Source organism: Symphalangus syndactylus, chromosome 11 (genome assembly GCF_028878055.3).
Source record: "Symphalangus syndactylus isolate Jambi chromosome 11, NHGRI_mSymSyn1-v2.1_pri, whole genome shotgun sequence".
Lineage (NCBI taxonomy): Eukaryota > Metazoa > Chordata > Mammalia > Primates > Hylobatidae > Symphalangus > Symphalangus syndactylus.
In genome coordinates this window covers 39777727-39791123 of record NC_072433.2, presented here as the reverse complement: position 1 = coordinate 39791123, position 13397 = coordinate 39777727, and the positions used below count along the sequence as shown (strand labels likewise).

General features: G+C 39.5%; 1 protein-coding gene across 1 annotated transcript in view; it reads left to right on the top strand.

The window, feature by feature from the left end:
• FTO (FTO alpha-ketoglutarate dependent dioxygenase) overlaps positions 1 to 13397 on the top strand; it is a 415383-nt gene that overhangs the window by 319190 nt on the left and 82796 nt on the right.

Sequence of the window (13397 nt, the reverse complement as noted above, 5' to 3'; positions counted from 1 at the left end):
TGGTCGGGATAGAAGATCAAACCAGCCACAACATTCCCTAGTATCTGTAAGCCAAAGCCTAATCCAGAGCAAAGCCCTAACTCTTCAATTCTATGAAGGCTGAGAGAGATGAGAAACTGCAGAAGAAAAGTTGAAAGGTAGCAGAGGATGGTTCATGAGATTTAAGAAACGAAGCTATCTCCACAACATAAAAGCACAAGATGAAGCCGCAAGTGCTGATACAGAGGCTGCAGCAAGCTATCCAGAAGATCTAGCTAAGATCACTGATGAAATGGTTACACCAAGCAGCAGATTTTCTTCTATTGGAAGAAGATGCCATGTAGCATTTTCATAGCTAGAGGAGAAGTCAATGCCTGACCTCAAAGCTTCAAAGGACAGGCTGACTCTCTTGTTAGGGGCTAATATAGCTGGTAACTTTAAGTTGAAGCCATTGCTCATTTACCATTCTGAAAATCCTAGGGCACTTAAGAATTATGCTAAATCTATTCTGCCTGCACTCTATAAATGGAACAACAAAGCCTGAATGATAGCACATCTGTTTATAGTGTGGTTTACTGAATATTTTAAGCCCATTGTTGAGACCTGCTTCTCAGAAAAAAAAAAAAAAGATTCCTTTCAAAATATTACTGCTCATTGACAGTGCATGTGGTCACCCAAGAGCTCTGATGGAGATAAATGAGATTAATGTTGCTTTCATGCCTGCTAACACGACACCCATTCTACAGCCCATGGGTCAAGGAGTAATTTCTGCTGTTAAGTCTTATTATTTAAGAAACACATTTTGTAAGGCTATAGCTGGCATTCCTCTGATAAATCTGGGAAGGATAATTGAAAACCTTCTGGGAAGGATTCACCATTCTAGACACTGTTAAGAAAATTCACGATTCATGGGAGGAAGTCAAAATATCAGCATTAACAGGAGTTTGGGAGAAGTTGATTCCAACCCTCAGGGATGACTTTGAGGGGCTTAAGACTTCAGTGGAGGAAGTTACTTCAGATGCGGTGGAAATAGCAAAAGAACTAGACTTGTAAATGGAGCCTGAAGATGTGATTGAATTGCAGATAAGTAGTTGCTTCTTATGGATCAGCAAAGTGTTTTTTTTTGTGAGATAGAATCTACTCTTGGTGAAGATACTGTGAACAATGTTGAAATAATAACAAAGGTATTGAATCCTACATAAACCGAGTTGATGAAGCAGTAGCAAGGTTTGAGAGGATTGACTCCAATTTTGCAAGAAGTAAAATTGTGGGTAAAATGCTATCAAACAGCATTGCATGCTACAGAGAAATCTGTCATGAAAGGAAGAGTCAACTCTTGCAGCCAACTTCATTGTCTTATTTTAAGAAATTGCCACAGCCAGCCCAGCCTTCAACAATCACCACCCCGATCCGTCAGCAGCCATCACTGTTAAGGCAATATGATTGTGACTTGCTAAAGGCTCAGATAATTGTTAGCATTTTTTAACAATCAAGTATTTTTAAATTAAGTATGTACATCGTTTTTAACAATATATTGTAGTCTGCTATGCATGCAATAGCATTATGTCTAAAAAACATAATTTTTATATGCACTGGGAAACCAAAAAATTCATGTGAGCTACTTTATTCGTGTATTTATTGTGGTGGTCTGGAACTGAACCTGCAATATTGTCAATGTGTGCCTGTATAAGATTCTAATGCACTAAAAAGGACATTTGAAAGTCATGAGTAAGTGATAGAGGAACTCTGGTGACTTGAAGCTTGTCTACTTTTAGCAGTGTGTACCTGTTGACACTTCTAGTATAATTTATATTCTTTCTCTCATAAGTATTTTACAGGAAATGCGTTTTCCTTTGCTAGTGATATATACACTTTGGTTTTCAGGAAGCTCCGGTGCTTTGGTTGAAGCTCTCTCTCTGTTTTAGAGAAAAGACTTACAATGACCTCCCGAAATAGTTTGGATATTTGTCTGCTCCAAATCTCACGTTGAAATTTGATCCCCAATTTTAGAGGCAGGATATAGTGGGAGGTGTATGGGTTATGGAGGCAGATCCCTCATGGACAACTTGGTTCTGTCCTCTGGGTAATGAGCGACTTCTCACTCTATTAGTTTTTGTGAGAGCTGACTTTTGAAAAGAGCCTGGCACCTTCCTCCCCCCTCTCTGTCTTGCTTCCTCTCTCTCTCTCCGTGTGATGCCTGCTTCTCTTTGCCTTCCACCATGAGTGGAAGCTTCCTGAGGCCCTCAGTAGAAGCTGATGCTGGCGTCATGTTTCTTGTACGGCCTGCAGAACTGTAAGCCAAATAAACTTCTTTTTTTATAAATTACCCAGCCTCAGGTGTTCCTTCATAGCAAGGCAAACAGTCTAGGACACCCCCCAAATGTGAGCTGCACCATAAGGCAAACTGGGAAACCTCCTTTAGTTTTGCATATGTGAAAATTTTGATTGACTGAACCAAGGAATCACCCTCATAACTCCACTACAGAAGGCCATTCTCATGTCATTTGTACATGTTTAGTTTGCCTGAAGTGTGTTCTATAAAATGCACCCAGATTTTCAGGCATTTAAAATTTATTTATTTATTATTATTATTATTTTAAATCTCCTATTTCTCTCTCTCTCTCTCTTTTTTTTTTTTTTTTTTTTTTTTTTGAGATGGGGTCTTGCCCTGTCATCCAGTCTGGAGTGCAGTAGTGCAATCACAGCTTGCTTCAGCCTCCAACTCCTAGCCCCAGGCAATCCTCCTGCCTCAGCCTCCCGAGTAGCTAGGACTACTGGTGCACACCCCTGCACCTGCCTAATTAAAAAAATTTTTTTTCTTTTTAGAGACAGGGTCTCACCCTAGGTCTTGCCTAGGCTGTTCTCAAACTCCGGGCCTCAAAAGATCCTCCTGCCTCCTCTTCCTAAAGAGCTGGGATTGCAGGCATGAGCCACCATGCCCAGCTGCATTTTTTAGTAGAGAGAGATGTCCTGGGCATTGAACTGCAGATTCCCTTAAACTGGACATTGTCAGCTATTTACATATTACAAAAACAATTGTGTTTCATGTAAAGTATTAAACGTCAACATTACGTCACCACAAGGGTGATTACAGCAACCTTCACTCCTAAGTGTGTGTCACCTACACAAACAGAGTTGTTTGTCTGCAGCGTTGTTTTCATTTGGTAACAGTTGTAAGAATTGAAGTAGCATCTTAAGGAGCAGTTTTCAGAGGTGAAGAAATCAGTTTTCAAAAGTGAATTCCTTATAGTTAATAACTCACCAATAAAAAAATAAAGCTATCTCCATGGCACAAATGCCCATGGCATAAGGAAATAAGACAAGAGTCGTTTAAAAAAGTAGCTTTGAAAAAAAAAGATTTAAAATTCAAAGACTTTGGGAAAATTCAACTTAACCAATATCATGAGTAACGACTATTACTATTTCCTGAGTGCTTACCATATGCCAAATACCATTGTACCTACTTCACGTAGATTATTTCATCTCATTCTCACAACATTCTGTGAAGCAGGTACTTTATTATCTGTCCCTGTTTGCCAGATAAGGAAGCTGAGACTTCACACAATGACTTACAAGTTCGGACAGCCTCCAGCAAACACAGGAAACGGGATTCGAACCCATGCAGTCTGCCTCAGAGCCAAAGCCCTTGGCCATTTTTCTATCCTGCCTTACACAGATCATTTCTGCCTACAGCAGAGGTCAGAAACTGACAACCAGCTGGCCTTACCTAGCTAGGCTCAGGTAACAGTAATGGCTATTGAACACTTACTATGTGTCAGGATTATTTTACACACATTCATTTGTTCCCTCATTTAATCTTTAAAGCAACTCCATGAGGTAGGTGGCAGTTATTATCCCCATTTTACAGATGAGAAAACTGAGACCAAGAGGAAATAACACTTCCCAAATGTTAGCAGAAGTAACATCCAAATCCAGACTGTCTCATTCCAGAATCTCCCCCTCGTCACCATTATGCTGAAAATACAATTGTCTGCCAACATGACAAACCTGGATGTTTCACAAAACAATGAAGGCTTCTGACTTGTCATGAAAAAAAAAAAAAAAAAAAAAAAAAACAGAAGACTTGTCCCCCTGGACCGAGCAACAGTCACTTATAACAATGGGTAGCTGCCCATTTTAGATGAGGTATCTCCTACCTAGTTGCCACCACCCCTCACTTAGGCTGCTTTGCTCTTTGATTGCCGCCCTGAACTTTTGGGACGTTCTATTTTGCAGTGTCAGTCTAAGGTATCCCTAATACTGGATCTGCCTTACTTAACAAGCTAAATGCTTGTGTGTTTTATGTTTTTTATTGTAGCACAAGTTGTTTAACGTTCTCTAAAAAGCATTCCCCACAAATAGCAGTAAATGCCTCTTTCCTATTTTCTTCCCTTTCCCTTGCACCGAAAGAAAGGCAGCTCTGCAGAACTAGTATTTGTGCCCAACCAAGTGGGAAGATATGAGGCTGATAGCCTTTTCTCTTCTTGGTTGGTGGCACTCTGGCAGTGCTTGGTTGCAATAACAGAGCATCTCCCGGCTTTGTTATGTATCATAGTAGGCTATTGTGTGACATAGAGACACCTGGCTTTTGTACACGCCAGTGCAAAATTCAACCACAACACCCAGAATTGAAGAGAAGGATATTGGCAGGTACATGCCTCCTTCTCAAACCAGAGGTTTATGTATTTCAAAAGGGCTTTTCTAAGAACTCAGTCTTGATTATTTGTTCCATGTTGGGCCAAACCAGTGCATTATTGGGAAGATAATGAGTGGCATTCACCCAAGGGTAATCCTTTCAGGGATTTTGATGATGCAGTAAATCATGAGTGTAAAGCCTGAGTGGTTTATGCCATTAAAACCTCAAGATAGAATTAGACTTGTAATCACCACTTGCCCATGTTTTGTCATTTATGATAATTATAGTAGTAATAATCCATGTATTGTTGAGAAGTAGCAGTCAGAAGCATCCATCAATTTTTTATCGACACCACATCAAGTTGATACTTCATCTTTGCTGCAAAAATGTAGATTGCACCAATTAGTCTAAAGAAATTGGGCAGTCATTAGCAATGAAGCAAGCAGTTAATCTGCAGAACATTTCTGGCCCCTCTGATACCAACAATTCCTCTTAATTATGTGGAATATCATGAGCTTCTTTGGGACTCTGTCAACAGTGCCATTGTTGGCTTACATTAGAAGAAGCATCTATGTCCCTGCTTTTATTTATAAGAATGCAGTGCCTTCCGGCCCCCACCTTGCACTCTGAGGCGCTTCTAGGCAAATTTATTCTGAAGCAGAACACTTGAATCAAAGCAGTTCGCATTTTCTTTCTTATTTAGAAATAAGAATTTTCCCCAATGGGCTTCTTTCGGTGATGGCACGTTAGCTCACCATCTCATATGTGTTAACTATTTTTGTTCACCTTACCCAAATCATGGAATAATCATCTCCTTTAAAAAAGGAAAGAAAAGAAAAGTCAGAGTTTAAAAGAAAAATCCAACTAGTTGTGAAGAAATCCTGGTGCTAATGAGCTTTCTGCATCTGCCTCAAGTCTTTTCCCCAGGCTAGCCCAGTCTCCCTCTCTAGACATTTTCAATCAGCCTTGCCCTCAAATTGTACTAAGCAGCTGAATAATGCGGGGTAGAAATTTCAAATATAAATATTATTTCCTGTTTAGGAAATTTGGAAAAGAAAGAGCAGGAAAAAAATAACTCACCCCCTGGTCCCCCACCATGACACTACCTCTGTGAACATTTTGGTAGATATTCTTTGGGCTCTGACATGTACACACATGTTGACTTTTATCATCATCATCATCATCATCATCATCATCATCATCATCATTATTCTAGTACTCTCTTTTTCACTTTGCTAACAGTTTGAATCATCTTTTGTAATGGATGCATAATACTCTACCAAATATAGAGTGTGTATTTGTCCATGTTTTGGATTATTTCCCTAGGATAGCTTGCCCAAAGTAAAATACTTGGTCAAAATTTATAAGCCTCTTCATAGCTCTTGGTACATACTGACAAACTCTCTCCAAAAGGATGGTACCAATTTTTAAAATCCCACCAGTAATATATGCAGATACTGGTTTGATGTTAGTGAGATTTAAATTCAGTTGTGTTGGCATGGTTACAGCTAAGATAGATAGATAGATAGATAGATAGATAGATAGATAGATAGATAGATAGATAGATAGATAGATACATACATACATACATACATACATACATACATACATGTGTTTGTGTGTGTGTATATGTGTGTTACTCCTCCTTAATGGACAAATGATGATATGGTTTGGCTGTGTCCCCACCCAAATCTCATCTTGAATTGTAGTTCCCATAATCCCCACGTGTGATGGGAGAGACCCAGTGGGAGGTAATTGAATCATGGGGGTGGTTTTCCCCATGCTATTCTCGTGATAGTGAGTAAGTTCTCATGAGATCTGATGGTTTTATAAGGGGCTTCCTCCTTTGCTGGGTTCTCATTCTTCTGCTTCCTGCTGTCATGTGAAGAAGAATGTGTTTGCTTCGCCTTCTGCCATGATTGTAAATTTCCTGAGGCCTCTCAAGTCCTGTGGAACTATGAGTCAATTAAACCTCTTTCCTTTATAATTTACTCAGTTTTGGCCATTCTCTATAGCACTGTGAGAATGGACTAATACAGTGGGCACAGTATCAAATTGTACTCTGACTCAAATTACTGTAAACAATGGCAGTTGTTATCTCACATCACAGGAAGTTCGGAAATAGGACAGCTGTAGGTGTGATATGATCATAGGCCCAATGATGTGATTGGAGACTTTTCTTCAGGTTCTGCCATCATCACCACCCTCATGCTGGCCTCCTTCGGGCTTCAAATGCCTACAGTAGCTCCAGGCACCACATCCAGATGTAGAAACAACAGAGATAGAAGGAAATCAATTCTTCTTGTGTCTCCTTCTCAAGAGTGAGGAGATCCTTCCTAGAAGCTCCCAAATGAAACCCCTAAACCAAGACTGGCAAGGGAAATGGAAGCACCATTATCGACTGATTAACCAAGATTTACTCCCGATCTGGCAATGGAGTCAACTTCTTTTGAGTGCTGAATACCTGAATAAAATAGATTCTTTTAACAAGAAAGAAGGTGGGAATGGTTGTTGAGGCATCATGATTTTTTTAAGTCTCTGCCATACTCATAGAACCATATAAATTTCTTTAGTAACAGTTGATGCTTTAATGGGCATATGCAAAATTTGGCAGATCTACCGAGTACTGGGCTTTCTCCAATGTGGAAGGTCCTCCCAGGCAGTGATCATGCTCCACAATTCCTTTACATTTTCCTAAAAACCTATCTCAGTGTTGGGCCCTTCAGGTAGAAACCAGGAACACCTCGGTTTCTAGATTTCTTTGGCATATAGGTTTCCTATGGGAAAGAAATAGGAGAGCTGACTTTCCTCTTTGAGAATCTCCTGTTTGGTGGAGATTTGACATCCAGGATACCATTGTTAGGACTTCCACTGAGATGAAGGTTTACAGCCTGATGAAACAAGTCTCACTTTCCACTTTGAATTACTCAGGCTCTGTGCATCTCTTTCCACTGCACAGCCTAGCATTTTGAACACTTCACTACTCATTAGCACCTCCAGTGAAAGATCAGAAAAGAAGGTGGCTGGGAGGGGAGGACTGAAGAATGAAGATTAGTCAAATTGTTTTTTGTTTTATCTAGTTAGAGAAACAGCTGAAATTACTGCCTCAAAAAAATTTGGAAAATTATCTAGCTTATAGTTTATTTCTATAGTTATTTTTCCACTAATTGTAAAAATTATTAGGAGTATTGCATTTTAGAGTAAAATAATAAATAAACAATAACAAAAAATGGCTACAACAGAAGAAAACATGTTCCTGGATTGAAGAAACCAACCTAGAAATTATACTGTATGCCTCAGAAATTTAATACTATTTTGCCTTTCCTGTTTGCAATTGGATTGTAGAGTACAGATATTGTCTCTTTATTAATGCATGATTTATAAATATTATTTGGCACTAGGGATATCAAGGTGATCGTGGACCAAAGCTGCCCATCCCTTCACCCTGGTAGATGAGAACACAAAATATGTCCATTTCCTATACACCATGAAGAGTCATTGCTTCCAGTAGGTTTTCTTGCTGGAGACAAAAAAAGAAGCACCTACTGTACTTGTGCACGTTCTGTTTTACAGTTTCATAAGGATTTTTACAACATAAGTATGTGCTCTATGATATTACATACATTTCCACCACTTATATAATCAAGTGCAATTATACTGACTGCTTGAATAGATGATGGGAAAAATGACTTGAATCAAAAATTACACAACAGAAACTGTTTCAGAAAGGCTTTTGGAGTGTACGTGCCACAGACCCCAAAAAGAGATGGATCAAGATGATTATAATAGCTTTGAAGTCACTTTTAGAATTTTCCTAGGTTGGTTGGGCGTGGTGGCTCATGCCTGTAATCCCAGCACTTTGAGAGGCTGAGGCAGGCGAATTACCTGAGGTCAGGAGTTTGAGACCAGCCTGGCCAACATGGCGAAACCCGGTCTCTACTAAAAATACAAAAATTAGCTGGGCATGGTGATACATTCCTGTAATCCCAGCTACTTCGGAGGCTGAGCAGGAGAATCCCTTGAACCTGGGAGACAGCGGTTGCAGTGAGTTGAGATGGCACCACTGCACTCCAGCCTGGGCACCAGAGTGAGACTTTGTCTCAGAAAAAGAAAGAGAAAAGAATTTTCCTAGGTTATGGCACCAAGAATAACTTGTACCATTTAGGAAGATTCATCTTTTTCCCCACATAACACAATGTAGCATGTAGTATATGTGACACATACCATAGCTACCTGTGTAGGAGCTCGGTGAGTTCTGGTTTTGTCTTTCTTCCCCTCACTTTCTATCCCTTCTTTTCTTTGTGCTTCTTCCACTCTCCTCTTTCTATTCTTCTACCATCCTCCTTATCTTTTCATTTAGAGGCTTGGAGAAGAGCTTGAAACAATAGGTGATGGGGAGAAATGGAGTTTATTCATGCATCATAATTTCCCCCTGCAGTAATCCATGGATCCACACATTTGAGGGCAGCTGGTTTAGAAGAGGCCCTTACAATTGTCTTAACTTACTCCTCAGAGGGTACGCTGGGTGCATAGCCAAGGTCTGTTAGGTTACACGGCCTTTACAAGGAATTTTTGGGTGGTTTTATTCTTTGTTTGTTTGTTTTTGAGACAGAGTCTCCCTCTGTCACCCAGGCAGTAGTGCAGTGTCGCAATCTCAGCTCACTGCAACCTCCGCGTTCTGGGTTCAAGCAATTCTCCTGCCTCAGCCTTCTGAGTAACTGGGACTACAGGAGCACACTACCACACCCGGCGAATTTTTGTATTTTTAGTGGAGACAGGGTTTCACCATGTTGGTCAGGCTGGTCTCGAACTCCTGACCTCATGATCCGCCCGCCTTGGCCTCTCAAAGCGCCGAGATTACAGGTGTGAGCCACCGCGCCTGGCTTGAGTGGTGTGATTCTTATGTAGGAGAAAAAATATAGAGGAATATAAATGCAGAACACAATTATGCAGAATTAGGAGCCTTTAAAATGAAATATTATATTGTAGGTAGTTTCTTCAAAACAACATACTAGTTTATTATAATTGTTTATTCATCACTGAAAACAAAACATATGGAAAAGGCAATTTTTCTCCCAGCCAACCCCTTTTCCTCGGGTATTTTTTCAAGAAGAATTTTACAGCAGATGTTTTCAAATAGATTTCTATTTATTTGTGGGCTACCATTATGTCAGGAGGATTTCTCTAGAAACTTTCCATCACCTCACCTGAGTTTTCTTTATTGGAAGGAAAAAAACAAAAAAAACAGCAAAAAAGAAATGTCTGATCACCTGCCCTAAGTCTACAGTTGAGAGCAGTTTTGGGGACTAGTAAGTCATGTTCTCTTAAGGACAGCATCTCCTAGGTGAGCGGCTCATAGTCCATATGGAGCAAATTAGACAGTGAAAGAACGGTGCTGCCACTGTTTCTGATTGGTTACGGTAGTATTATAAAAGAACAACAACCGACTTGCCCAGCTCTGAAGAAGAAAGATGGATAAAATGCTCTTTGAACACACTAGTCTTTTTTTTTTTTTAATGTCTGTACAGAAGGGTTGCATTTATATTTGGCTTTCCAGACCTGTCTCTTGACCTTCTAATTACTTTATTTGAAACAGCAGTGAGGGTATAATAAACCTGGAGGTTGTCTCTCCTTTGCTTTATCATAAATTAAAGCTGCTGGTTTGTTGAGGTGAAAGTGGAGGCTGAATGTTCATTACTGCTCAAGTGACGGCTTGTCAATAGCAGTGCTTTTTAGTTTGTTCTAGTCAGCACTTGCTGTGCATTTTGTTGGACCACTGGGAAATAAATACAACAAGATTATACATTTGGAATACCACAAGAGTTCACAAAAAAAAAAACCCACAAATGATAAATTATACACTCGGTAGAAAGTGACATGCTATCTTGTGCTATTAACAACCAAAGATAATTGCAACGAATTGTAATTGCAGTTTGCAACTTACAGTACAGTGTGTCCAACATCAATCTTAATAGTGAACAAAGCAATTTATATTAAAACTTAATTCACTTGGTAACTTTCCGCTGTATACACGGGAGCTAACAGATGTAGCTTTTCAGAAAGTTCAAAGGCATTTGAAACGTGGAGAGAAATGCTAATGCAGTAAGCCTTGGAGAAATATTGCATTACTACTTGTAATGAAAACAAATGTATGTCATTATCTCCTAGTTTGTGTTTATTTAATAAAATATGCAGTTTGCACATTGGTGAATTCAGTGTTTCTGAATGGATATGGAATAATGTTCTGTTCAGAATCACAGGCCAAACAGGACTAGCAATTACGCATCTTCTGTAAATAGTCTGCTGTAGTGTGCACCTTGATGCTTGAGTGGGTTTTGTATGAGGTGTAACAGCAAACCGGGGTAACTTTATTCATGACTTTCCTTAGATTGGATGTCTTTGAAGCAAGAAAGGGAGATCTCCTGGAATTACTTAAGAGAACAAGCATATTTGTTTTGTGAGCTTGACTGATGGCCGGTAGAGCAGTTGAGTAAAATCTCTAAACTAATTAGGGCTTTCGTTCAAATAATCTTCTACCGTTTTCATTAATTTATTCCTTAATGCTATTTTGCTGCTCTTCTACGAAGGATAATAATCTCACACTCGCTGACCTCCATGAGTGGATGACCTGGAGCTCATAACTAATCTTATTTACTCTTCTGACCAGCCCAACTTCATTTACCTTGACTGGATAAAGAGCCTTGCATTGCTAAGCCTCTCTTCCTTCGTAGCATTCTCGTTAATCTACAGTGAAGGGGAAAGGATGGGCTTTCCCAGTCAAGATCCCAAAGATTGCTGGGGCATTGGGAACTTCGTGCGATTTCTCTTCCTTTCTTGAAAGCATGTTTCCACTTTATTGTCCCCCCTTTTTGATTTGAAAATAATAGAGAAAAATAGGGGAATGGGACTTCCCCATGGTCCCACTCTCCTAATACAGCTATTTTTACCTTGAAAGTTAATTTCCAGCCATTGACCATAGGAATGTGTGGGTTAATTTAGGTATTGTTGTTGAGTACATGAAATTTTGTATCATGCTTTTTTATTTAATGCTACATTGTTTCCTGTGTTGCTTCATAATTTTATAATTATGCATTTTGAAGACTGATAATGCATTGTTTATATACTATTTTGGATTTAATTGTTCCCCAGTATTGAAGTTAGGTTACTTCTACTTAGTTATGCTATTAGGAATAATGCTGCAATAAAAATCTCTGTTTTCTTCAATTAGATTGTTTCTCTTGAATATAATATTACAAATGGAATTATTAAGTAAAAGGTATAAGTGTTTGTATGGCTCTTACCATACATTACCAAAAAAATGTCTAGGCTGTTTTTGTTTTTTGTTTTTTGTTTTTTGAGACAGAGTCTCACTCTGTCACCAGGCTGGAGTGCAGAGGCACAATCTCGGCTCACTGCAACCTCTGCCTCCCAGGTTCAAGAGATTCTCCTGCCTCAACCTCCCGAGTAGCTGGGATTACAGGTGCATGCCACCATGCCCAGCTAATTTTTTTTTCATATTTTTAGTAGAGACGGGGTTTCACCATATTGGCCAGGCTGGTCTTGAACTCCTGACCTTGTGATCTGCCTGCCTCAGCCTCCCAAAGTGCTGGGATTACAGGCTTGAGCCACTGTGCCCGGCCTGGGCTGGTTTTATATTAGTTTGTATTGCCACCAGCGATAGAGGAGTATATAATTTTATCACAGTAGCTTTGAGAATTATCTTGACTCTTCCACTTACAAACTACATGGCATTGGGCAAATTACTGAACCATTCTCCCTCGGTTTTCCCATCTGAATAAAGGGAATAATAGCAATGCTTAACTCATAGGTTATTATAGGTATTATATTAGTTTATATATTTAAATATCGGGGAGTAGTATCTGCCACAAAGGAAACACTCCATAAAGGTAAGCTGTTATTATTCCCAAAATTTAATTTTTCACCTAGTTTAATATTACCTTCTATTTAAGCTGCAGTTTTTAGAGTAAATGTTTTAATAGTCCACTGAAGCTAACTAGTCAATAGATTTTATAATCAGTAACTTCTGTATTTAATGAAAAATTTAAATCACTTAGGCAATAAGCCATTAGGAAGAACTTCACAGTAAGAAATGTTCAGTCTGTGAGGTAGAGGCTTTTAGAAATTCCATCTCTTAATTTATAATAAAACAGCTTTTATTCCAGAATCATCTAAATGGGTCTTGAATCCTTAATCAAAGTCTGAAGGGGTTTAGTCTGGATCTTGTACCTGCTCCTCGATTAGGGGAGGCCAGAGCCCCTTGATGACAGTCCCGCTAAGACTGCACACTATAGGGGGAAGAAATTTCCCAGAAGAAATTGGAGCACTGTTAATACTAGAAGATAGAGAAATAGAGGCTGGACGGCTAAAAATCACAAAGGTACACCAAACTTCTTAAAGACCTTATTACTACAGTATTCTCAACACTAGTGATTGGGAAAACAACTAAATGATTGTAGACACCTTGAAGTATTTCGGTCACCCAGTAACCACTGCCTATGACATTTATCCTAGAGATAAATGTTACTTACTTTTGGCCAGATGTGGTGGGTCACACCTATAATCCCAGCAGTTTGGGAGGCCAAGGTGGGAGGATCACTTGAGGTCAGGAGTTCAAGACCAGCCTGGCCAACATGGTGAAATCCTGTCTCTACTAAAAATACAAAAATTAGCTAGGCTTGGTGATGCATGTTTGTAATCTCAGCTACTTGGGAGGCTGAGGTGGGAGGATTACTTCAACTGGGAGGCGGGGGTTACAGTGAGC